The sequence below is a fragment of the Paramormyrops kingsleyae genome, chromosome 18 (assembly GCF_048594095.1).
Source record: "Paramormyrops kingsleyae isolate MSU_618 chromosome 18, PKINGS_0.4, whole genome shotgun sequence".
Lineage (NCBI taxonomy): Eukaryota > Metazoa > Chordata > Actinopteri > Osteoglossiformes > Mormyridae > Paramormyrops > Paramormyrops kingsleyae.
Window position 1 is genome coordinate 1,601,556 of NC_132814.1, and position 22,942 is coordinate 1,624,497.

The following is a 22,942-nucleotide window of genomic DNA, read 5'->3' on the forward strand; positions in this document are numbered from 1 at the left end:
GTCTATGAGTCTAGATGAAGTGGTGTGGCCTGTTGAATATTCAAGTACCTAGGAATCCGTATCTCAGAGGGGCTGACATGGGCCGAGCAACAAGGATTGTAAAAAACTAATCTCATCCCAGGAATGGACTGTTTCAGCTTCTGCAATCAGGCAGAAGGTTCTGCACCATTATGGGGAAAACAGAGAGACTTGTGAGGAGTTTTTATCCTCAGGCCATTCAGCTTCTCAACTGAGACATGTCTAACCCCTCCTTTTTGTAGTATTACATTCTTGATCACTGCAGAGTAGGGTTGCAAAATTCCCGGAATTTTCAAAGATGGAAACTTTCCATGGGAATTAACGGGAATTAATGGGAATAAACGGGAATTAACGGGAATTTATGGGAATAAACTGGGAATTTTCAAAATTGAAGGTTGGCTCTTCTTAGGGAACTTAAATATAGTTGAGCAAAGTATATTTTAGCATAATATTGACAAAAACAAACAAATGCAATTCAAATACACTTGAATATCCATGCCATTCCTTAATCACATGTACAGAGCACATGCTTGCTGCATGGCTATTGAGACCACCTACTGGCACTGTGCATGCCTCCATCACATGTACACATGGACCACACTTTTGAGCCTGAAGGACAAAGAGTATTGAAGGCACACATTTGAGCCTGTGGACTTAACAAATGAGGTAAGTTTTGATGATATTATGTGAAAATATATTCATTAAATGTTTAAATTGTGAATATCACATAAAATGTATTAATCTGGTAGATAGCAATCTGATAAGATGCTAAATAAAATGCTAGCATCTGTTAGATGCTAAATAAGCCATAGCTAGTATAACATAAAGAAGATGCTAGCTTCCTCATTTGGCTGTTTTGTTTTGAAGATCATTCCAGGGGCTCGTTCTTCGTACGTCGCTAACTCAGTTAACCTTTTGAATGGGACTTTGTGGAGATTTTTGGACAGGGGGCATTTTTGAATGAGCGGGGTTAGGGGATGGTAATATTGAACTCAACATTTCTGTTTTTATTCATCCATGAAACAAGTTATTGAAACGTGTTCTATTCTACTGTACTTACAAATAAATCTGTTGAAAACATTTTGCATGGAGGTTTTCTTATGATTTCTGTTTATATTTATGCTTGGAAATAATATATTCCCAGTTAGTTCTCCTAAATTCCCATTAATTTCCATAATTCCCATTATTTCCATGGAAAGTTTCCAATATGGAATATTTCCAAAATTCCCAAGCTTAACTTACCATGGAAATTTACCGGAAACTTTCCGGAAATTTACCGGAAATTTTCCGCCCCTTTGCAACCCTACTGCAGAGCAGCCTAATTTTTGTCTGTATTAATAATAATTGTCTGTCATTCCATAGTCTCTATCATTTATTACTGTACATGCACTGTTCATGCTGCTACACTATTACAAGGGTGTCTAAGCTGTTCACACTGTTGTGCAGACATTGCAAAATGCACTTTAACTTTATAACTTGCACATATGTAAATCTGTCTCAGACTTGTTCAATCTATTTCAAAGTTTTACTATTTTCCTACATTGCTTTACAAATTTTATCTTTTTGACTTGTGTTCTTTGTTTGATTTTTTGTTTAATTATTTAATGGAGGCACAGTCAAAAAGAGCGGTTCACTATACATTTCACTGCATGTTGTACCTGTATGACTATGCATGTGACAAATAAAGAATCTTGAATCTTGAATCACCTTCCTTCACTCTGACTGTTCTCTATATCTGTGTGTGCCAATAGAGGTGAAGTGGGCATACGTGTTATACAGTATAAAACTTGACAAGATTGTAAACAGAATGCTATGACATAGCTATGAGGAAGGGGCTGACTTACTGATTTATGAATTAAAAGAAAACATGTTTTAGTTTTTTTATTGATTAAATAGACAAATGATGACATTGTACAAACATTTTGAATATTTAAAAAAATATTTTCAAATATTTTCCCCTCCTGTTGACAGGCTATCCCCCAGTAATAACTGGGTACTGTACCTTGCTCATGACTGCTACCGGCACAGTGCTTGTCAGCTGCCCACTGCTCCTTCACAGATGGGTCACATGCAGAGGTCATATTTAGTTGTGGTGCACTGTGCTGTGGTGACAAATAATTACTCACTTTAATAATAATAATAATATGAAGAAGAAGAGTAGTAAGAATTTCTTAAATACAACTACTAGTACCAACGAATTGTAATTAAGAATATTAACAATATAGGCATACATGCACATATTTTATTATATTTTAAAATAATTAAGTGTATGTCCTCATTTAAAAAGAGAGAAATTCTGCCTGTTTTTGACGTCTGAAGGCGTAAAAAAATACGTCTTTAGCCGGGAAAAATCGACGTGTTGATTTTTTGCATGTAAAAAATCGACGTGTTTTTTAAGACGTTTTGGCCCCGTTGGCCTTCCATATCCTCTTCTGCTTTAGCTTCGAAAATTATCCGAGTTGTTCACAGGTGAAAAACTTTTATCCGTGTTTCTCATTCGACGCGAGCAGATCAGACATGGCCGACTTTCTCCACCAACTCCCGCGTTCAAAGTGCGTGACGTCAGACGAATGTTATGAAAATATTTGAGTACTATGACAAAAAAGACAGTTGATCACTGTAAACTTAAAATTAAAAAATAGTACAGATGACTCAAAATATTAGAGGTGAATTAAATTTTTCAAATATTTTAGTTTACAAAGCCTAGTTTATTTGACAAGCTTTTACTGTTCGGTCTTACAGTGTAGTTTGGGACATGACACAACTGAGGTCCCCCCCTAATAACAGAATACCAGAACTGTGCCTCAATATTATGCGAAATATAGTACTAATGAAACTTGGATCATCTTCGTTTGGGGCATAGATATTCATAAGCTGAAACCTGTATTTCATCAATTTGCCCATTTATTATAATGTATCTCTGTCACGCCCCGCTCCGTCCGCTCCCGATGTGTGCCACGCCCACCTCATTACCTCCTGTTTCGCCCTAATTGTTCCCACCTGTAGCTCGTTCTGTTACCTAGTCTTGTGTATTTAGTCCGAGTCTCAGTCTGTATTCCCCAGATCTGTCAGCTTCGGGGTGGGACGCGAGCACGGAAGCAGGCGAACGAAGCCAAAAGGTCCAGTTGAAGGGTTTATTGTAGGCAGAAGGACAGGTGCAGACAACGACGGACCATACAACGATGACAGATCTGGGGAATACAGACTGAGACTCGGACTAAATACACAAGACTAGGTAACAGAACGAGCTACAGGTGGGAACAATTAGGGCGAAACAGGAGGTAATGAGGTGGGCGTGGCACACATCGGGAGCGGACGGAGCGGGGCGTGACAATCTCCCCCCAGAATCTTTATTGATTGCGGTTGGTGTAAAATTAACAAGCCTGTGTATCAAAATAGAAACCCCCCTCTTGTACCTGACTGATGTGATGAATAGAATACTTTGTCTGGCCAGGATTTTTTTAAGTTTTTCGTGTTCTATTTCCGTAAGGTGGGTCTCCTGTAGAAATGCAATCTGGCAGTTTTCTCTTTTTAGCTGATTAAGAATTTTCTTCCTCTTTACAGGACTGTGAAGGCCTTTGACATTATAGCTTATAACCTTAAGAGCTCCCATAGCTCAGACTAGAATTACAATGATTTTTTATTTTTTTTTTCCCTTTCCCCTCCCCTTTTCTTTTTCCTTTCTCCCTTTTCCCCTTCTTCCCTTTCCTTTTCTCTTTTCTGAGATCAGACCACCGGACAATCTTGGCTGTATGAGGCTTGCAATCATGGGCGTAAATCCCGGGGGGGACGGAGGGGACATGTCCCCCCCTATCCAAGGGTTGTCCCCCCCCAAAAAAAAAAATATATATATAAAAAAATCGCACTCTCTGTTGTGAAAAATATATGTATGCATATCTAAAATAATTCTGTAAGTAGAAAAAAAAACAAACGCAAAAAATGCATTTAGAAACAGTTAAGTTCCCCCTCCCCTTCCTCACAGTGGTTTGGCCAACTGCCTGCTTTCCCAGTTCATATCGCCTACTCCACGCACACGAGTCAGGGGTGTGGCTCAATTAATGTTGAACTCCAGTAAGTAGGGTATTTTATTCACTTTAAATAAAGCGATTCTCTTTAATGTAGTTGATGCAGACTCATTCATAAATTAGTTGCGGCAAAAATGCTGATTACCGATGTAATTTTCCATGAATCTGCTATATTAGTGATTAAAATATTACTTATCTAGTTAACGTTAGCTTGTTTACAATAGCTTGTTGCATAGTGCACTGCAAATAACACGCCAAAGCCGTTTCCCATGCATTGTTTTATTTGTGACGACTTGGCATAATGTTAACTACAATTAGCATATTGTTTAGCTGTGCATTTACTAAATGAGCACTGTGCTACGTCCGAACTGACCCCACTGTATTTTTTTGTATAATCAATTTCTATTATGCATTTAAAGTCATGTTTAAATTTTATTGTATGTTGATGGCTTGACTGTAAACAATATAACAAACAATGCAATAAATAGTTTTGAAGAAAAATCTGCTTTGTCATTGAACCTGAGAAAACCTTTGAAAATAAGTATAATGACGCAGTCTCCATGCTACAATGATAATGATAGAAGCAAAGTTTTTCATTGTGGGGACATATCTTCATAAGTACAATTTGACTGTATTATTTGTGTCCCCTTCAAAAATTGCTCATGAGAAATTTTATATTTATTGTCCCCCCCTACTGTTAAATGAAATTTACGCCCATGCTTGCAATAATAATGAAAGCAAAAAATAAATAAAGAAATAAATAACATTTAAAAGACAAGAAAGGAACAAAAACAACAATGCACAGTAGCGTAAGAAAAACGAGACATTTCCCCGTAATTCCTGTAACGAGATCCCTAAAGAACAGAGGGATCTGAACTGCATAATCTAAACAAAACAGTAGGTGCGCAATGAACACAGCATTTACTAGTATACAATGCTTTTATCGGGACATAGTCCCCTACTTCGTGTCAGAACAGACTATAGTGCGAACAGCACTAAAAGTGCTCGCCACCGCTGGGGTGCGACCCCCAATAAGTTGACTAAGATTACTACTCCACATTTCAGACTCCTGCAGAAACACACATTAAACTCAAAGAGATGAAAGAGCAAGCGCTTACCTTATTATATCCGTAATATCTATTATTTAAATAATTACATACTGTGAGGAACATAATACGGATTAATTTAGAAAAGTGCAAAATATTACCGAGTACGTTTTCCAGTGTAATTTCACACCCCGTGGAAAACGAAGGTACAGACGGTCAGGTCTCTACCTCTGCTGTCGGAATGACGTTCTTTTTTACGTAGTCCATGGCTTTAGCGGCATCCATAAACATTTTCTCTTCATTGTTGTGAGAAATACGAAATCTGGCTGGGAAGAGAATTCCAAAACGGACTCCGGGTCTGCCCTGGAGCATCTTTCTGACGTCAGTGAAGGCCGCTCTGGCTTTGGCAACCGCGGCCGTGTAGTCTGGGAATATTGCGATTGGATGACCGTTATATGTAAGGCGACCGCGGCTCTCTCGGGCTCTCCTCAAAATGTCCATAGCGTCCCCATCGCTGTGTAGTCTAGCGATAATTGCACGTGATTTGTCTCCTGGTTTTCTTTGTATTAGACTGCAATGTGAACGTTCACTCCGCACCTCTTTATCCATCTGGAACACCTCCTTGAGAAGTTTGGAGATTGCTGTGGGAGAGCTCGAGCCCGGTCTCTCATCAACCCCCACGATCCGAATGTTAGCTCTCCTCATCCTGCCCTCCATGTCCTCGCATTTTTCTTTTAATTCTTCTACTTGTTTCTTAAGATCTGTTACGGAGCTTTGAGTACAGACTAGTTCGTCCGACCATAAACGACAATCCGTCCTCTACCGCCTTCATGTTAGCATTAGCGTGAGCAATCTCTGCGCGCATTGCGTTTACATTATTGGCGACTTCAGATCTTACTGCCTGTATTTCCTTCTTTACAGTATATCATCAAATTCATCTGCTAAGGCTCCCTTCAACTCCTCTCTTATTATAGTAGATATATCCTTTCTCAACGTGGTGAGGACATCAGCTGTGTTCAATGCGGTGTCCATGGTCGGGCTAGCCGCAGAATCAGTTGGAATTTCGTCGGAACTTCTCGTACTTTTCGCCGGTGGTGTGCTAGGCCTTGCTCTGGACGCGCAGTCGTACTTGAATTTTCGTAAATTCTGCGCCATATAGGAGAATTGTACTACACTTTGGTCGATGAAAGTTTATTTCTGAAATTGCGATTGCAATTTTAAAGGTAAGTGTGCACTGAAGCACTGAAAAATACGTCTTACTCCATGCGTTGCTCTCTAGCGCCCCCCTGCCCCATTTTAATATGCACACAAGTCATGAGGATCAGAAGAGCCAGCCCAGATTTACCCACCATCATGAGAAAGATTCAGACCAACATAGCCTTTTCTCTTTTTATGCAAGTCCCCCCCCCAGTTCAGCTCTTTATACCCAAAGAACTGTGCTCGTGTAAGTTGGAGTATATTGAAAAGCTGTTGTTATAAATGTATTTATTCAAGCATCAATAAGGTGTCTTCAGTTAGGGTATGAAAGAACCAGCTTTCTTGAGAACCATCTCTGGTATATAAGGGCTGAGGAAAGGTGAGAGCTATCTTAATGGTCGAAGGAGTGTATTTCTGCTAAAGCATATATAATGTGTGGTGGCCTTATTGCTTTTAGACCACAGCTTGGGATAGAAGAACGAATCTAATCACTTTGCTCATTTAATATTCAGATCTTCATTAAGCTTCATTTTTAGAAACCCACCATGATTGAGAATGGTATGGCACTGATATTTAATCTTTACCACATTTTATTAATAGTTGTTCTGGGTTATCTGTGTATGCTAATTTGTACTACTTATCTATGTGCATCCCCAAAGAAACCTCAATTGTAGATGTACAAATGTCCTTTCTAGAGACCCTACAAACAAAACAACTGATTTTTCATAGTAACATGCATTCTCTAGTTAAGCCATAGAGGCAAAAACCATTTAGTCTAGTCACCAAGTAGCACACATGAGCCATTCCTGTGGCTTTTATTCTCTTGCCCTATTCATTGCAATCGTGGTGGGTTAAAAAAAAAAAAAAAACTCTATTCACTCAAAGACAGTACTGTATCATGCTATGCAAATATACACCCAGCACCATTGGTCTACAGGGGAGTAGGCGGTTCCAGGAACTCTACAGAAAGGGTATTACAAATGTCCTGACACCTTTCTGCATATGTTAATCATCTAAGGGCAGGACCAGCAACCATATACACACCTATCCCTTTAAACTATATGCCACTCAGGAGACGTGCCCAGGACGTTTCCTAAAGTTTTTCCCCAATATGCGATAAAACCACACATCAGGGGGAAAAAATCACCAGGACCACAGCTTTCTAATCTCCAAGAACAATCAGAACTGAACCAACAAAGCTTCAAAATAAAACAAGAAAAAGCTGTAAGGTCCTTTTTGGTCAGAGTCTTTCTCATGATGATGGGTAAATCTGGGCTGGCTCTTCTGATCCTCATGACTTGTGTGCATATTAAAATGGGGCAGATGTTTGGAGGTGGAGACTCATTGACTTACCCTATGTTGTAAATTAAACACTATTAGAGTTAATAAAGATTAATACTTTAACTCAATTGTTCAAGTTGCTGCCAAAGCAAAACATCTGTGCAACCACTGTCCACTATTGAATTATGTAAATCCAACATGTTCTTTTTTTCAGTGTATATGGAGCCCATCAAGGGCTCATCATTAGCCCATGTGGGCTAACCCATGTGGGGCCACCATGGAAACTGTGGATAAAATTGACTGGGCCCCACTTGGGTTTCCCATGTCAGCCCAAGTGCATCCCATGCGGGCCCCACATGGATGTGTTGGCTGGGTGAAGCTGGATTCATTTGCAAGTTATTAAGACCCTTAACCCCAAATTGAAAATGGAAGTTATTCTGGATACAAGTGTCTTTTTTTTTTTTTTGTTATTTGTTTTTTTCCTCAAATTCAAAATCCTTGAAGACATTGGACTTTTGTTGTTTCTAAACACATTTGAAGCCTGATCAGGGAGTGTATACAGTTCCTGTTGAAAAGTAGCTCTTACGAGGTTAACATCTGTGAGGTTCAGAAACTGGTAATGGGCCATAATATGGCCAGATCTCAGACAGAGCCTGGCCACTCGTGGCTAACATCAGGCCCTGCTCTGGCCCAGATGTTAACCTGATGCGGCAACCGAGAGCGGTCCGCTCAATCGCCGTCATTCCATGCAGTATGTGGGCCAGATGATTATGCGTGATGTGGGCCACATCCGGGCCAGAAAGATTTTGCTATCTGGGTTCTGCTTGTCTTCTCAGCCAAAATGGAGAATATTGTCATTGAAATGACAAATATTGAAGGGAAGTGGAGGCGGAGTGATAACTGGCAGATGGTGGACACTGTTGAACTGGTCTTCTGGTCCTGAGCGCTGTTTTTAGGTCAAGGAATGAGTCTGTTCGCAGTCAATGGAACATGGAGCCTGGAAGTCCTGATTTTCCAGTGACGATTCCCCTGAACAGATTCCATTACCTCTCAGCGGTCCTGAGATTCGACAACCGTGAAACATGGGCCAAGCGCAGGGCCAGAGACAAGCTGGCCACCTGTAGGACCATTTGAGAGAAGAGGGCAGGCAGATTACCTCTCTTCTACAACCCAGGACATCATGTGATGAGGGATAAGAAACTCATTCCATTGAGAGGTAACTAATATATGTTGTTCATTGCTAAAAATGTAAAAGAATAATTGTCATCCAATGCAGTCAGTCAGACAAAAGGTTTACAGAAATTTATAGTTTTATGTGGAAAGTAATTTTATATTCTGCATTTTGGAGATGTTCTGAAAATATGTCTGTTTCTCTTTTTGACTTCCTGCAGGCCGGTGTCCTTTTCGGCAATATGTTCCCAGTAAGCCAGCAAAATACGGGATAAAAATCTTGGTGGTCTGCAATGCCAGGTCCAGTTACATCAGGGGAATGCAGATTTTTATCGTGAAAGGTGGCAGGAGCAGCACCGGAACGCCATCTGGGGATGAGAGTAGTACTGGACCTCAAAGAGGGGCTCGCTGGTCACAGGGTAACATGCGACAATGTTTTTTTATACCATATTAGCTGGGACAGGAACTTCTAAAAAGCAACATGACCATGGTGGGCATAAGTAGACGAAAGCGAGAAATGCCACCGTCCATGATGACAACAGATAGAAGGGTGTTTTCCTCACTCTTCACATTCACCCCAAACACTACACTGGTTTTTTATGTTCCAAAAAGAAACAAAACTGTACTCCTTATGAGTACATACCAACAGAGGGCTGAAGTATCTGGGCAGGGGGTCAAAAAGCCCCAAATAATTTTAAACAATAACTCTAGTAAAGGACGGTTGGACAGTTTGGACAAGGTGACCCCCAGCTACTCATGTCAGCGAAAAATGCCACACTGGCTGATCGATGCCAAGCCCTTCAATGCTTACCTCTTCTGGAAGGTGGTAAGTCCAACATGGAGGGTCCAGAGATGCAACTTTAGAAGATTGTTCCTGGAAGAGTTGGGGAGAGCACTGAAAACACCACACATGGAGGCACGGAATTTGGTTTTTGCTGTGAACTTTGCATTGTAATTTGCTGTACTGTTTGAATCACAGATTTGGGGGTGGTGGGGTGGTTAGTGCTGCTGCTTCACAGCTAGAAGGTTCTGGATTTGATCCCCGGGTCAGGTGTAGGACCTTTCTGTGTGGAGCTTGCTTGCTCTCTTCGTGTTCCGCCAGCAGCTCCATTTTCCTCCCACAGTCCAAAAGTATACACTTGTAAGTGTTGGCACCTGGCCAGGGTTGGCTCCCACGGTCGCACGTCTACATTTCTCCTTTGCTCTCTGTATCGCGCGTGGCGGAGTCCCACCCTGATACGTGCGCGCGCACACAGGTGAGCACACTCCCACCAGCGGACAGAGCGCGTGTCGGAAAATATGTCGCGTCAACCACCTGAAAAGCAGACAAAATTATCTGCGTTCATCAACGCTTCATTAAAAGAAATACATGAACACCATGAATCCTGTCCGTCTGCCCCCTCCCCCAAAGCTGTAAACTTAGGGGAAACACTGAAATGTAATAATGTCGTAGTATATTTGTTATAAATAATGATGACAATGCTTACATACAAATACATGGCTATATTTCACACAGAATTAGCAGACTCAAATGCTTGCTTTTTTAAACTCATGAAATTTAGCATTTAGTCACGTTTTCATTTTTGTACAATATAAAAAAATCACAGCGTAATTTTTAAAAATTATCATTTTCAGCAGCGTTCAGAGGGTAAAAGTGGCTTTTAAGCATATTGCTGAGGTCTTATGCCACCCTATGTCAAAAATGGTATTGCATGGTTTTTCTCAAACGGCCTTAGAAAAATTTAATGGTCAGGAATGTGTCATTGTCTGATAAAATTAATGACAGGAAACAGGAAACTGTGGGAAAATATGACCCGAAGTGTAATATAGCTGAATTATTGTGTTGGTAAGGTGAGGAATGATAATCTCAGAGTATGCCTGTATGCCCCTGAGGTTAAATATCTGCTATATGGACGACACATTGGCATTTGTATTGTAGACAGAAGTTGAAGGTTATGTGATTAACACTAGAAAATCTTAAATATAATTATTTCTTTGACAGATAAATATGGTGCCTAAATGATAGCTAGATTAGTTACATAATTACATGACAATTTGTTGAGTATTGTTTCTTAGTGTGTTTCCACAGCTCCCCAAACTGCAGCATGGCTCTATGGGCTGAGCATGTGACTATCTGTAAACTCCTCAGTCATGTGATCCAGTCCAGCCACTTCTATTTTTGTCTTTAGTAGCTTTTGTTCCTTATTGTTTCTGTTGTATTAGTTTTTCTACTTCATCAGTTTTGTAGTTTGCGTATTGTTCTGGGTTTTGCTTGGTGCCTGTGTTGGTGATTATGTATTACTTGTCTTTGGTATATTCTACTGTTTCTTAGTTTCTCTGTTGGTCTCATAGTTCCTTGATTTATTTATTAGTTTCACCTGTTGCCTGTTTTCTTGTGCCAGTCCTTGTGTGTTCCACTTGATTGCTCATCGTCCTGCACCCTCCCTGATTGGTCAGTTGTTTCATGTCTCACTCATCCTGCGTTGTTACGCCGTTCAGTTTGTGTATTTATGTTTCTGCCTTAGCTCAGTTCCTGAGTTGGTCATTGTGCCAGAAGATTAGCAGATACTCTGGGGGTATTTTCCATACGTCACTTAAATCATCTGAGATTAGATGCCTTATCCTGAATAAGTTAATGCCATTGAAACTCGTCCGAGATAAGTCGGTTTTTCAAACGCAGTAGTAGATTAGTCTAGCTGGATCCAATCATCCGAGATGATTGCGTGCGCCTACGCTGCTTAAAAAACCCATATATATCGCTTCTAGAAAACTTGATCAAGTCTTTAATAGGCTGCAACAAGATGACGAAAGGAAGGTTGCACCTTTTCACACAAGCGGAGCAGGACCTCGTATTAAAAAGGATATGAAGAATTTCAAGAACTAACATGCACAAGGGGAAACACGGCAAAAGCAGCCCAAACCAGAAAAGACAGCTGGCAAAAAGTGGCCGACAAATTAAATGTAGTGTTCATTGTACTTACTGAATGCAGCGTTTCATTTCCTATGTTAGGGTGACCAGATAATCCATGTCAGGGAGGACACTTTGAGCTACTTCGGGTTTTACAAACTAATTTAAAACTGAAAGGCTCCAGTCCTCGGCTAAATAGTTCAACTGTTCTTCTGCTTTGACTGGTTTGTTTCCTTGACTGAAAGACTCATCCAGCTGTTTCACATTAACATTAGTGACAGATGCACGATTATAAGAGACTGACCAATTGGCACACAGCCAGAGCTCAGTGCTCAAGTGTAATCCAGGTCCTTTTAATTGAAATGGTAATTTACAATTCCTGTCCTAGCTCAGGCTGTCCTCCCTGACATGGCTTATCTGGTCACCTTATTCTATGTATCAGATGAATTATTATTTAATACAGTAAAATCCAGTTATAACGGACTTCAAGGGACCTAGCAAAACAGTCTGTTATATCCAAAGTCTGTTATATCCAGAGTTGCTGTATGCCCAGAACACAACTACAGGGCACCATTTACTCATGCCACACCTCAGCAGACACATTTGGTATAGATTATTATATTGTACATGTAGTAAACCAACATCACCTGACCAGATGCGTGACTATTAATAATCTCGACTACGTATCTGCGCTGGATATCACCGGCACGCCACACACCTTGTAGTGTGCATGTCTGTTATAGCCGACCAAATTGTCTAGCAAAATTCCGTTATATGCGAGTCCACTATGACACGATTTTACTGTATGTCATAATTCCAGATCAAACATAAGCACAATGAGAACATGGGAACAGATCAAAGTGAAGTACAAGAATATACTTCAAATTGGTGAATATTGGTGTAAATATATACTATTCAAAGAATTGTTGACATAAAAATCATATATATATATATTTATATATACGTATATATAGTTTGCCTGGTTTGACTTTGAATATCAGGTGCTAATAAATCTTTGAGATACAATATTCCCCCTCGGTAGCGTGTGGCTCAGTGGGCTGAGCCTGTGTGCTTGTAATCACAAGGTCGCTGGTTCAGATCCAATCTCAGCATATCTGTGAGTCCTTGAACAAGGCCCTTAACTCCCAGCTCCCTGGGTGCCCCAACAGGTGACAGTTTGTTCTACAAAGAGCAAGTTGAGGGAGGTGTAAAAAGAATTTCCCCATGAGGAACAATAAAGGATAATTATTATTAAAGCTTTCGAAAAAAAATTCCTCTGGGAGCAATAAAGCATCTTGGCGATCGCGCAAAACCCTCTCTGTATGAAATTCTCTTCTTATAATTTGCACACCGATATCAATTGGTCACTCATTCATGAATGGTGAGGCCATGACTGGTTGGATTTCAACACACGGACACTGATTACGCATGTGAGCTAATCCTTGTTTACATAGAACAAACCTGGGGTCCGTTCTTCGTACGTCGCTAACTCAGTTAGCTGGATTTGATTGTTGTGGATTTGTCCTGATCTTGGATAGTTTCGTTCTTCGATGAGCATCTCGGACTTGCTGTCATAGCAACAGGTCCGTAAGCTTAAACCTGCTCAGGAGCAGGTTTATTTCATGTAAACAGGATTTAGGCTGCGCTCCTGGCGGGTTATGATTGGTTGAAATGTTGAGGTCACATCTGATTGGTTAAAGAGCACGACTGACGCGGACTGACTCAAGTGGGAGAAGTATCTTGCATATATATATGGATGGATGTATTTAAACATACATACAGTATATGTATACATGTGTGTGTGGCTGTTGTCATCATTTGTGTGTTAATCGCCGTGTGTGTCTAATAATATGTCACATTCTATCCCCCGATTGCATCTATATAAGTGGAGGTAATTTTCTCAAATCTGTCGCAGCCATGTCTTGTCCGTTTAAGGGAGATCAACCGGTTACTGAAGGTGCGAGGATTATACGCAGAGTTTTTCAAAGTCCTCGTGTATTGCATGATAAACAGGACCCTTGGGCGCAGCATGACAATATACTTCTTGAGAGATACCGCTTTTCTCGTGAGGGTATCATTTATATAATTTCTTTGCTAAACCCCCATGAGAAATGTTCAACTTACCGGAGTCGAGCGTTAACAACCGCACAAACTGTGTGTATTGCCCTGAGGTTCTTTGCGAGTGGCACTTTCCTTTACACCATTGGAGACGCGGAGAAAGTGGCGAAAAGTGTTGTCTGCCATGCCATTCGCAAAGTTTACTTGGCACTCAAACAGTTTTTGAGGGTATTTGTGTTATTTCCAAGCCACTTAAGTTTTTTGCCATTGCACAGGTACGGTATAGATATTGCTGATGAAAATAATGCAATTATGATCATTCCAATAAGTATGAAGTGTGTCCCCAGGCTTCCCTAATGTGATTGGTGCCATAGACTGCACCCACATTCCTATCAAGGCCCCATCAGGCCCCAATGAAGGGGATTTTGTGAATCGAAAGGGTGTTCACAGTGTTAATGTGCAGGTAAGTTAATACTGTATAAGAACTATTTTAATGTAATGGAATGAAAAAGCATGCATTTGACTGACTCAGTATGTATTTGACTGATTTCTAAGATGGTGTGTGATTCTTTGTGCCACATTACGAATATGGAAGCCAAATGGCCTGGTTTAGTGCACGACTCCAGAATTTTCAGAGTCACATTTGTTCCAAAGATTTGAACGTGGTAAGGGAAATAGAAAATGTGAAGCTCAATGTTTTACTTACACTAACAGTAAACTGGGCCTAACATAATTGCCTTTTCCCATAAAACAGGTGATTACGATGGGGTTCTTATTGGAGACAGGGGTTATGCCTGCAGGCAGTATTTCATGACTCCATTCCCAGACCCAGACCCAGGTCCACAAGCCCGATACAATGCAGCTCTAACTAGGACAAGGGCACGCATTGAAATGACGTATGGGCAACTGAAGGGAAGATTTCAGTGTCTGAAAAGTCTGAGGGTTGCACCTGACAGGGCCTGTGACATTACTGTTGCATGTTCTGTCTTACACAACATTGCCACCATCAGAAAGGAGAGGACCCCAGTGGTGGAGGTGCATCCTGATGATGACCTCCAGCCAGTGCACTTGGATCAACCTAGTGGCAAAACTGCACGGGACAGAATTGTGGAATACCATTTCACATAATTATTAACAGAATAAAAGAACAACACTACACAAATACGGTTATTTTCTTGTGTTTTATTTGAAATTAAGCACATCTTTCATCTTTTGGCTGCAATAAGAGAGAGAGAGAGTGTTATTCAAGGTCAACAATAGTAGGGTACTATGTGTGAAAGTCACATTAATTACTGTGAAGTTCCTTTTGAAGCAACTGAATCTCAAGTGATAATTTCTGTTTTTTTAAATTATCCACTTCAATTTGTGCTTCCACTCTCCGTTTCATCAATACCAAGTAGTCATTTTTAAGCTGAAGGTTTCTTCGGTACAAAGAACGGATGTCACTCTGTGCCAGTTGTGAAGGAGAAAAAGAAAATGTAAAAAAAAAAAAAAAGACCGAAAAACAAAAGGGGGGACACCTCAATATGTGCCTCACAACAAAATTCAATGACAAGTATAACACTAGCCACCTCAGTTTCACTTCTGTGTGCGGAGTCTTCTGGAGCCCTTTCTATAGGCCTCTCTGGAGCCCTATCTGTAGACCTCTCTGGAGGTGGGGACTCCGGCAACTCACAAATAATAAAATACCGTCATATTACATACACATAAAGACACATACGCCTGTATCATACATTCTTACAGGTAATTCCTCCGGACACTCATCAGAAAGGGTTTCTTCACTGTCCTCTGCAATGGAAACAAATAGGTAATTAGAAAAAGGTGCACTCTTACCTCATTTTCTACAGTAAAGTTTAAAAGGAAAAAAAAGCACAAAAAAAAACAGTAAATACTTGACTTACTACACATGGCTTCAGGCATCACTTGTGGGACAGGTAAAAATGTGGGCATGTTGTTTCGAACTGCACATAAGTGGCCAAACTATGGGAGGTATTTTCTGCAAAAAATAAAATGAAAATGATAAAAAGAAAATACAATCTCCACTTTGCCATTTAGTTTCCATAGTCTGTGCGCAAAAATCCTGCAAAAATGAAAAAGAAATCAAAATAACACCATTTGCATTTTCATTTTCCACTCAGGCACGAGTAATTTGTGCAAAAATTAAGTATAAAATTAAAAGAACACTTTGTCTTTTCATTATCTCTTTTGCATTTTCATTTTCAATATACTCGCGGTATTTTAGTGTCATAATTAAAATGAAATCGCTAATCGGTAAAAGAAAGAGCAATATCGACTTTGCATTTGCTTTATCTTCACAGCATGCACATTAACTGCTAAAATTAAAATGAAAATGAAATCTTTTCATCATATTTACTTTTCTGAGGCTTATCGGTACATCTATGACAATATTAAAAAGAAAACTCAAAATGGATAAACCGAAATCAAAGTGCCCGTTTGGATTTTCATTTTCAGCACAAACAGCACTGAGGCTGTAAAAATGAAAAGACAAACACAAATGAGTTACAGCGCCATCTACTGCACTTTGACTTTTCGTTTTCCATTTAGCATTTTCGTTTCCTACTTTTCATTTTCGTTTTCAAGTTCACATCATGCAAATATATGCTAATAAGGCGGGTGGGTCGATGGGCGTGTCTACGACTACAAAAAAGCACTGTGACCATCAAGAACCGTACTGTACCTGCCACCAGAATGGCGGATGTTGTTCGGGAAACGGTGCGGGAGTTACTAGAGTTGGCAAACTCCACTGGCGAACTGGATGAAAATTTCATTTTATTAAGATGTGAAGTTATAATCAGTAAGGGTTCAGTCCCAAAAAGGCAGCTGGCAGGAGGAAGTGACGTCACAGGCACCCGTCAAGGCAGGTAGCGGCAGCTGCCACTAAGGAGCTTGGCAGCTGCCAGTTCTTAGTGGCAGCTGCCACTTCTGTCCGTCGCTAGTGGCGCTTAACAGTGGCAGGTCCCGTTCGAATACAGTGCCTGCCGGGGTACAGAGACAGCCACCGCCACTCGTGGAAGTAAACCCGAGATGCTGTGCACGGCTACGATAAACTGGAATACGGAAATAAATTGAGGACTTGTTTAATCTTTGCATGACTACGAATTATATTATTGTTGCTGACTGTACATCTCTTTAAGATAATATTTGAGAAAGCAATGATTGTACTGTCGCTACTGGCGCTAAACAGTGACAGGAGCCGTTCGGGAACAGTGCCTGCCGGTAGTGGCAGGTCTAGTGGCAGGTCCCGTGGCAGGTGACGTTCAGATACAGTAGAGAGGCACCTACCCGCCAATCCTGGAAGTAGCTTAAACCAGAGATTCTGTACATCGGCTAAATGATCAACTGCAATAGTTCGGTAAAATTGGAACGATATTGGCAGATTCGAACTTCGCGGCTCAATAAATCATAAACAAAACGTTCTTACAACACAATATACGGGTCTATTTAACAGTAGTAAGGTAGACAATGAGCTACAACCGGATTTTCGTCCAAACTATATGTATTTACAGAAAAACGGATAACATATTGCTCCCTAAGAGCAGTCCGCTGCCTGAGGAGAGCTTAGGGACCGTCTACAAAGTACAAATCGACAACGGATAATGTCAATAACTTCGCTTCCAAAGAGTGAAGAGCCACCAAAATCACTAAATGCTTTTGGAATGTTATCATGGTCATACTACACCCCTTAGTTTGGTGAAATGTACCTAAGTCTATTTCTAAAGAATTTATATTAGGAATAACATTCAATAACTTTGCTCTTATCAACTGTACTACCACCAAAATCACTACACACTTCTACAGTCTCATTATGGTCATACTACATCACTTAGTTTGGTGAAAAAAATATCATTATTATTAAATAAAATGCAATAACTTTGCTCCTATGAATTGTAGCGCCACCAAAATTACTATATACTTTTGCAATTTAATTATGGTAGGACTGCACCACTTAGGTTGGGAAAATGTGGCTTAGTTTATTGTTAAAGGGATTTTATTGGCAATAAAATTCAATAACTTTCTTCCTATGCACTGTAGTTCCACCAAAATCACTCTGCTCATCTAGTGTGTCATCATGGTCGTACTACAGCATTTAGTTTGGGGAAATGTGGCTAAGTCTATTGTTAAAGAATTTTTATTGCCAATAAAATTCAATAACTTTCGTACTATACACTGTAGTTCCACCAAAATCACTACCCACATCTACAGTCTCATCATTGTATAATATATTTGTTTAACAATAAAAAAAAAATAAAAAAATAAAATAAAAACGCAAAGATGTTGCTTTGATATTTTGGAAACATTTCATAAATGTTACTTTTACTTTTACCTTTAACAGCTTCCTCTACCATTTAGTAGACCTCTGTAATTAACAAATTGCATGATCAATGTTTGGAAAAACTATTTATTTTTGTTTATATTGGCCAAAAGAGCAAAGAACTGATAAAAAATATTTTTTTCAATGGCTTTTTCTGGGTATGCCACTTAAAGGGTAAATGGGGACATTTCCCCAAACTAAGTGTTGTAGTATGACCATGATGACACTGTAGAGTTCTGTAGTGATTTTGGTGACACTACACTTAACTGTCACAAAGTTATTGAAAGTTATTCCTAATAAAAATAATTTTAAAAAATGATTAAAAACAGACTAAGGTACATTTCCCCAAACTAAGTCCTGTAGAATGACCATGATGACACCCTAGATGTGTAGAGTGATTTTGGTGGTAGTACAGTTGATAGGAGCAAAGTTATTGAATGTTATTCCTAATATAAATTCTTTAGAAATAGACTTAGGTACATTTCACCAAACTAAGGGGTGTAGTATGACCATGATAACATTCCAAAAGCATTTAGTGATTTTGGTGGCTCTTCACTCTTTGGAAGCGAAGTTATTGACATTATCCGTTGTCGATTTGTACTTTGTAGACGGTCCCTAAGCTCTCCTCAGGCAGCGGACTGCTCTTAGGGAGCAATATGTTATCCGTTTTTCTGTAAATACATATAGTTTGGACGAAAATCCGGTTGTAGCTCATTGTCTACCTTACTACTGTTAAATAGACCCGTATATTGTGTTGTAAGAACGTTTTGTTTATGATTTATTGAGCCGCGAAGTTCGAATCTGCCAATATCGTTCCAATTTTACCGAACTATTGCAGTTGATCATTTAGCCGATGTACAGAATCTCTGGTTTAAGCTACTTCCAGGATTGGCGGGTAGGTGCCTCTCTACTGTATCTGAACGTCACCTGCCACGGGACCTGCCACTAGACCTGCCACTACCGGCAGGCACTGTTCCCGAACGGCTCCTGTCACTGTTTAGCGCCAGTAGCGACAGTACAATCATTGCTTTCTCAAATATTATCTTAAAGAGATGTACAGTCAGCAACAATAATATAATTCGTAGTCATGCAAAGATTAAACAAGTCCTCAATTTATTTCCGTATTCCAGTTTATCGTAGCCGTGCACAGCATCTCGGGTTTACTTCCACGAGTGGCGGTGGCTGTCTCTGTACCCCGGCAGGCACTGTATTCGAACGGGACCTGCCACTGTTAAGCGCCACTAGCGACGGACAGAAGTGGCAGCTGCCACTAAGAACTGGCAGCTGCCAAGCTCCTTAGTGGCAGCTGCCGCTACCTGCCTTGACGGGTGCCTGTGACGTCACTTCCTCCTGCCAGCTGCCTTTTTGGGACTGAACCCTTACTGATTATAACTTCACATCTTAATAAAATGAAATTTTCATCCAGTTCGCCAGTGGAGTTTGCCAACTCTAGTAACTCCCGCACCGTTTCCCGAACAACATCCGCCATTCTGGTGGCAGGTACAGTACGGTTCTTGATGGTCACAGTGCTTTTTTGTAGTCGTAGACACGCCCATCGACCCACCCGCCTTATTAGCATATATTTGCATGATGTGAACTTGAAAACGAAAATGAAAAGTAGGAAACGAAAATGCTAAATGGAAAACGAAAAGTCAAAGTGCAGTAGATGGCGCTGTAACTCATTTGTGTTTGTCTTTTCATTTTTACAGCCTCAGTGCTGTTTGTGCTGAAAATGAAAATCCAAACGGGCACTTTGATTTCGGTTTATCCATTTTGAGTTTTCTTTTTAATATTGTCATAGATGTACCGATAAGCCTCAGAAAAGTAAATATGATGAAAAGATTTCATTTTCATTTTAATTTTAGCAGTTAATGTGCATGCTGTGAAGATAAAGCAAATGCAAAGTCGATATTGCTCTTTCTTTTACCGATTAGCGATTTCATTTTAATTATGACACTAAAATACCGCGAGTATATTGAAAATGAAAATGCAAAAGAGATAATGAAAAGACAAAGTGTTCTTTTAATTTTATACTTAATTTTTGCACAAATTACTCGTGCCTGAGTGGAAAATGAAAATGCAAATGGTGTTATTTTGATTTCTTTTTCATTTTTGCAGGATTTTTGCGCACAGACTATGGAAACTAAATGGCAAAGTGGAGATTGTATTTTCTTTTTATCATTTTCATTTTCATTTTATTTTTTGCAGAAAATACCTCCCATAGCCAAACAGCATTACATGAACTACACTGTATGCCATCCATAACTCATGTACAAATGTAGTATTAATATACAGTAGCTGTCCTTTATGTCCAGGTGTGAGAGGGTGAGGGGGAGGGCAGTGGAAATAGCATCATCTGTGGTCCGGGTTGGGCAATCGGGAAACCTTTTTACTAAAAACAGTGACTAAAAGGCACCTAAAACTTTTCATTGACTAAAACTATGAATGATATAAATGATTCAAATGTGACTAAAACTAATAAGCATTTCTTCTGAAGATGAAAACTAAGACTAAATTTAAAGTAACTGCCAAACTGTTCCCTGTTCTGTGCCTCATAACATGCATAAAAGTCATTCAGCCTCACTGGAAGTCATGGAAGCCTAACTGCTGCAGGTCTGAGGTGTTGGCTTGTAGTCAATGATGGACTGAATTCCCTGCCACATGCCGTGTGAGTCCATGAAGTGGCTGTTGATTTTCCCTGTACTGAGCACTGACTGGCTCTCTAAAGGCTGGGACTGTTTGGCTCTGGCTGTAGTGTAAGCCTCTCTGTCTCCAGACCTGTAGGTAGCATTTGAATCTCCCCAGGGTGCACAGCTCTGCATGTATGATGACAGTTTGGGAGACAGTAACATCCTTAATGCATTTACTGATATAGCCAGTCACTGAAGCTGTGTACTCCTCCAGGTCTAATGAGCTTCCCTGAAGATTCCCAATCTGTGTAGTCGAAGCAGTTTTGTAGTGCAGCTTCAGCACCCTGAGGCCAGGCTCTCACCTCCTGCGGGGCTGGTCTGATCAGGCTCTGCATAGATCTGTAGGCTAGAGTCAGGATGGAAATGTTGTCTGAGTGTCCAATGTGGAGGAAGGGTGTGGCCTTGTGCGCACGGTGGATGTTTGAATATACTAGGTTTCCTGTTTTCCTGTCATGTGGCAAATGTTCTGGTGAAATCTGAGTAAACATGTCTTTAATGATGCATTATTGAAGGTCCAAGCGACAATGAAGTAGCCGTTAGGGTGAGTCTGAAGCTCACTGATAATCCCACAGAGTTCACCCAGGGCCACGCCAGCATTAGCATTAGCACTTGTGCTAGGGGGATGTAAACAGCAATGATGACTGTTGTGAATGCAATGCGGATGCAGAATGGTCTGTATCTGACTGCCAAAGCAGTACACAGAGATGATCGCCGCATTAGTATACCAGCTGTTGTTGACGTAAACACACTGGCCACCTCTATGATTCTTACTTGACAAAGAAGCATTCCTATCGGCACAGAAGGTAGCCAGCATGTCCAGCTGGATCACAGAGCTGACGATGTAGCCACGTCTCGGAAGAGCACTGCAGTGTCCTGCCTCCTTCCAGGAGGTCAACAGCAGTCTTAAGGCCAATTCATATTTCAGTGTTCCATGTACAGTACGCTTTCAGTCCGCGCAACGTTGAGTGACATATATTTCATCATTTGGGGTTTGCACTGGATAGTAGCCTGGATTTTTATGTCTGGCAAAAATCACATGTGTAGACGCATGTCAACTGCACATGTTCATGGAAGTTGACTATTGTAGGTGTTTCCAATAAATGGCAGACCAAGTACAAATGGAGACTTGAAGGAAAGGGCTTTGACTCGTTCTTCAGATATCAAGCTTTTCCAGCCACAGAGAAACCAGTCTTATTATGATGAAGAATCACAGGGGGCAGTGAGTGGCTCACCAAGCTAAGCCTCTGTGTCTGTGATTAGAAGGTTGCTGATTCACTCCTGTAGTGGCCTTAGCAGAATAGACACATGTCTGTGGGCCCCTGAGCAAGGTCCTTGACCCCCAGCTCCTGGATGTGGCACACTAGCTGACCCTGTGCTGTGACTCCCAAGCTTGCTTTTACCTGTATATGTGTCTGTGTGTCTCATGGAGAGCAAGATGGAGTAGGCAAATAGCATAAGAACATAAGAACATAAGAAATTTACAAACGAGAGGAGGCCATTCGGCCCATCAAGCTCGTTTGGGGAGAACTTAGCTAATAGCTCAGAGTTGTTAAAATCTTATCTAGCTCTGATTTAAAGGAACCCATGGTTTTAGCTTCCACTACAATAGCAGGAAGACTATTCCATACTCTGACTACACGCTGTGTAAAGAAGTGCTTCCTCAAATTTGTTTTAAAATGTTCTCCCGCTAATTTCCACTTATGGCCACGAGTTCTAGTATTTAGACTAATATTGAAATAGTCATTTGGCTGAACAGCATCCAGACCCGTTAGAATCTTATAGACCTGAATCATATCCCCCCTTAGTCTCCTTTGCTCAAGGCTGAACAGATTCAGTTCCGCTAACCTCTCCTCGTAAGACATTCCTCTAAGACCAGGAATCATTCTCGTAGCTCTTCGTTGCACCTTTTCTAAGGCAGCAATGTCCTTCTTGAGGTATGGTGACCAAACCTGCACACAGTATTCTAGGTGGGGTCTTACCAAGGAATTATATAATTGTAAAATCACCTCCCTTGACTTAAACTCCACACATCTAGAGATATAACCCAACATTCTGTTCGCCTTTTTTATTGCTTCCCCACATTGGCGAGAGTGGGACATGGAAGCATCAACATACATACCGAGATCTTTCTCGTAATCAGCTACCTTTATTTCAGTGGAACCCATAAAATATCTGTACTGTATATTTCTGCTCCCTGCATGGATTACCTTACATTT

The 22,942-nt window shown here is 40.5% G+C and overlaps 2 long non-coding RNA genes across 2 annotated transcripts; one reads left to right on the forward strand and one right to left on the reverse strand.

The window, feature by feature from the left end:
* Positions 1–13,469: 13,469 nt before the first annotated feature.
* On the forward strand, positions 13,470–14,732 carry LOC140579405 (uncharacterized). Its single transcript, XR_011983458.1, has 3 exons — positions 13,470–13,536; positions 14,051–14,166; positions 14,458–14,732. It is a non-coding gene; the product is annotated as an uncharacterized lncRNA (long non-coding RNA).
* Positions 14,733–15,268: 536 nt separating this feature from the next.
* On the reverse strand, positions 15,269–17,255 carry LOC140579754 (uncharacterized). The gene is made up of 3 exons (XR_011983623.1): positions 17,007–17,255; positions 15,605–15,699; positions 15,269–15,491 (listed from the first exon to the last, which is right to left on the reverse strand). It is a non-coding gene; the product is annotated as an uncharacterized lncRNA (long non-coding RNA).
* Positions 17,256–22,942: the final 5,687 nt, after the last annotated feature.